This window comes from Sphaerodactylus townsendi, linkage group LG08 (assembly GCF_021028975.2).
Source record: "Sphaerodactylus townsendi isolate TG3544 linkage group LG08, MPM_Stown_v2.3, whole genome shotgun sequence".
Lineage (NCBI taxonomy): Eukaryota > Metazoa > Chordata > Lepidosauria > Squamata > Sphaerodactylidae > Sphaerodactylus > Sphaerodactylus townsendi.
The window spans coordinates 60,779,669-60,783,964 of record NC_059432.1 but is presented as its reverse complement, the minus strand read 5'-3'; the positions used below and the strand labels follow the sequence as shown (position 1 = coordinate 60,783,964).

Here is a 4,296-nt window from a genome sequence, read left to right as displayed (position 1 = left end):
CTCGCCAACCCCAGGCCACTTCCGCAGACAGCCGGCTTCCGCTTTGCGGGAAGCGCTTCCGGGCCACAGGTCACGCGGCCCACCTCTCTCCCTCCTTCGTTCCGAGGGGCGTGGCGGTGAAGGAGGACGACACTTCCGAATCTCAAAGGGCGGAGCGACCGCCATTTGAAGGGCGGCCGGTCGCACGTTTCGAATGAGAACCGGAAGTGACATACCGCCTAGCGCACCTCTATGGCCTTAAAGGGACCGCGGGAGCCACAATAAATGTGAGATCAGGGTGCCTCTGAGCGCGTGTAGAATAACCCTCCGGAAGACGCCGGAGCCTCGCCGTGGGGTCCCCGGAGAGGGACAGCGACCTACCTGCCAGGGCTCAGAGGATGGAGACGAGCGGCCACCGGGGAAGGGTGGAAAAGGGACAGCGGCTTCCCTTCCGCGACCCCCCTCCAAGCCCCAGCGGCTCCTGCTGAGCCAGTTCCTTCCCTCCCAGGCAGCTGCTTTTTTCCCGGGGGTGGGGGTGCGCGGGAGCCCACCCAAGGTTCCTCGGCCGGAGAGAAACGCACTCTGTGCATGTTCAGCCGCGCCCTTTCCAGCACTCTGCGCATGCTCATCAGCGCCCTGCTCAGCTCCCAGCACTGGGACCCCAAGGCGTCCCCGGCCCTTGTCCCGGGCCCCCAGGTCCAGCATTCCCACGTGCGGGCGTGCAAAGCCCACTGGCCTTGAGCCGGGGAACGACGACTCACCTGATCCCGGAGAGGACCCGCTGGATGCGGGGAAAGGCAAACGGAGGAGCCAGTTAGAGGGAGATCGCAGCGCCACTCTTCGTAGTGGTTCCATGGTGTAATGGTTAGCACTCTGGACTCTGAATCCAGCGATCCGAGTTCAAATCTCGGTGGAACCTGAAAGTAACTGTTTTGCCCCCCTTTTTTTCTTTTTCTTCCTAAATTCTCCTTTTTAACTAAGTGAAATGAATGCAAAGTATCAGAACTGAAACTCTCACCAGCTCAGAGATCTGACAAACCACCTAGAATTTATTTGTATTCACAAGGGTTCCTTTTCTTTCCCATTCTACAGCATTTTTAAAAAATCAAATTGGGTATCTTATAACACTCATGCCACTGAGATCATTGCAAGAAAATGGAATTCATGTATTTCATGCGTATCTTATTGTATTTAGGGCATAGAAACAAAGAATGGTGAAGTGTTTCAACCGTAGTCATATCACATGAACAAACTCTTTTAGAACGTTCCATATTCTTAAATCTTCCCTCCAGCAGAGCTGATGGCAGCACATTACATCTTGCAGTAGCCGAGGCTCTCCTCTGGGTGGGATTAATCAGCAGACGAAGATATGCTGCCATAATTCCACGCTCGCATGGGATTAATAATGTAGTCGGAGAACAGGTTGTCTTGGCAGCAAGAGTCAAATTATGAAAATCAAGATCCAAGAGCCTATTCTTAACTAGTCTGAAGGCTTCCACCTTTGTGAGCCTAAGGAGTGATTCCAAGGGGAAACCAATAGCTTCAACCTTTCTAAAGATCAAAGTATACCATTCTGAAATAAAGTGATCTGATAACAGAGGGAATATAGCAATTGGATCCCACTAGAAAATGTATATGCAGCCAATATTTTATGGCCCTTATCCATGCCAAGGTTTCTAGAGTTGTTTGGCCCATCTCTATGCACAAAAATGTACCACTTGCTCTCCAGCTGCAAACATAGAAATGTAATTCACAGCATTCTTCATTATTATTGCGAGTTAAATGCGAATCACACTTTTCTCTATTATGTTGATGTTCTTATTCTCCTAGTCCTTAGTTCCACAAACCATCAGCTCCTTTTTTCTCCCCTGTTTGAAGCAAAAAGTCCATCAGGGGAAAGATGGGGGTTTCTGATGCTCCCCATCTTTGCAAGGACGATTTGGTTCCCCTGTCCCCAAGCCTGGGACCTTGAAGTAAATATCCTTCTGATAGTTCGACTGATGCTGCGTTTGGACTCTCAGTACGCTGGTAAAAGCAAAAAGCTCAAGTGGCAAAATCAAGAAAAGGCTGAGACTCAAACATGGGCAAAGAAGAAACAAACGCCATATCAAATCAAGCTTCCTAGTATACACTTACTGTATATACTCGCATATAAGTTGAAATTTTCAGCACATTTTTTAGGGTTTTTACTTTGTTGGCTGCCAGGGGGCGCATTTTTTAGACTAGTGGCACCAAAATTTCAGGGATTTTTCAAGAGACTATCCTGATGATACCACCCAAGTTTGGTAAAGTTTGGTTCAGGGGGTCCAAAGTTATGGACCCCCAAAGGGGGTGCTCCATCCCCCGTTATTTCCAATGGGAGCTAATAGTAGATGGCGCTACATTTTGAGGGTCCATAACTTTGAACCCCCTGAACCAAACTTCACCAAACCTGGGTGGTATCATCAGGAGGGTCTCCTACTCTGAAATGTTGGTACTGCTAATATAAACATTCCTCCCCTGACCAAAAATCCAGTTTTGAAGGATTTTAACTCTTGTGTTTTAGCTCGGTTGCTGGTTGAGCTAAGGTTTTTGTACTTTTAAAGTTATTGTTGAGACCATATTGTTTTTGTTGACTCCCTTTTCCACTTACAGAGCTAGTTTACTGTTTTTCTTTGAAATAAATATTCAAAAACATTTAACCTACTGATGCCTCAATTAATGTAATTTTATTGGTATCTATTTTTATTTTTGAAATGTACCCGTAGCTGGTGCATTTCCCACCCTCGACTTATACGCGAGTCAATAAGTTGTCCCAGTTTTTTGTGGTAAAATTAGGTGCCTCGACTTATATGCAGGTCGACTTATACACGAGTATATACGGTACCTACATGAAGGCAAGCAGATTACATCTTCAAATCAGCATAAATAACATAGCAGCAGGGACTAGGCCCAAGGCCCAGCAAGATGGGTCCCTCTCCTAGCACTGGTCCCAATGTTATTTACGGGTCATGTACGGAAACATTTATGCCCTGTTATGTTTCTATGTGAGAAGTCGGAGTGTGTTGCAGGTTGCCTTCTGACACACACTTGGCCCTGAAATCTCTAAAAATTTCCCAAAAGGGGCTCTGGCACCCCTCTCTTTGTATTAAAATGCGTTGAGAAGTCAGAGTGCGTTGCAGTGGGCCATCCGGAACATCTGTGGCCTCAAGCAGGGGTAGCATATTTGAAAACATTCCCTGGAGCTGTCTCTTTGATTGTTTAGCACAGGGTGTTTCGTATCCTTGCTCTGTAATGTTCCCCTGCTGACTTCTGCATCTTAGTTAAAAGCAGGATGGATTGTTTTTTCCCTAAATAGTTGGTCCTCCGAATGTCAACGGATCTGTGTCCACGTCTTCAAAAGCCATCCCTAGAGAAAAACTATGTGGCCGGTTATCACCCGGTCTCTGATTTGTTCTTTCTGGGCAAAGTGATGGAGAGAGCACTAGCAGAGCCATCCTAGGCAGTAGTGGGATCCAAACATTTTAATAATAATAAGAAGAAGACTTTGGATTTATATCCCCCCTTTCTCTCCTGCAGGAGACTCAAAGGGGCTTACAATCTCCTTGCCCTTCCCCCCTCACAACAAACACCCTGTGAGGTAGGTGGGGCTGAGAGAGCTCCGAGAAGCTGTGACTAGCCCAAGGTCACCCAGCTGGCATGTGGGGGAGTGCACAGGCTAATCTGAATTCCCCAGATAAGCCTCCACAGCTCAGGTGGCAGAGCTGGGAATCAAACCCGGTTCCTCCAGATTAGATAGACGAGCTCTTAATCTCCTATGCCACTGCTGCTCCCTAACAGGTTCCGTTGGTGGTGGGATTCAAATAGTGGCGCCGCCGAACACACACGGACCTCCAGTCCCTATAGGGCAGGGAGGTTGCTTTAGTAACCCCTTCTCGGCACTCCAAAAAAATTAGTAACTACTTCTAGGCTCATTCCGCACATGCAGAATAATGCACTTTCAAACTGCTTTCAGTGCTCTTTGAAGCTGTGCGGAATGGCGAAATTTACTTGCAAACAGTTGTGAAAGTGGTTTGAAAACGCATCATTTTGCATGTGCGGAAGGGGCCCTAGAGAAGTGGTGAGAACTGGTTGGATCCCACCTCTGATCCTAGGTCTTCTTGGATAATTCATCTGCTCTGGACCCTTTCCAGACTGGTTCCTGGCCATCCTATGGGGCAGCGAAATGCTCTGCTAGCTTTAGCTGATGATCTCCAGATAGTGGATCCTGCAGATAGTGGATCTGCAGGATCACTCCAGTTTGTTACACCTCATGCTTTCCGACTATGCAAATTCTAG

The 4,296-nt window shown here is 47.7% G+C and overlaps 1 long non-coding RNA gene and 1 other non-coding gene across 2 annotated transcripts in view; one reads left to right on the top strand and one right to left on the bottom strand.

Annotated features, from left to right (window-relative positions):
* Nucleotides 1-463: 463 nt before the first annotated feature.
* Nucleotides 464-4,296, bottom strand: part of LOC125437490 — an 18,379-nt gene continuing 14,546 nt past the window's right edge. The window contains exon 4 of the long non-coding RNA XR_007245225.1: nt 464-475. This is a non-coding gene — a long non-coding RNA (uncharacterized LOC125437490). The remainder of the gene's footprint in view (nt 476-4,296) is intronic.
* On the top strand, nt 827-898 carry TRNAQ-CUG. The gene has a single exon. It is a non-coding gene; the product is annotated as a tRNA-Gln (tRNA).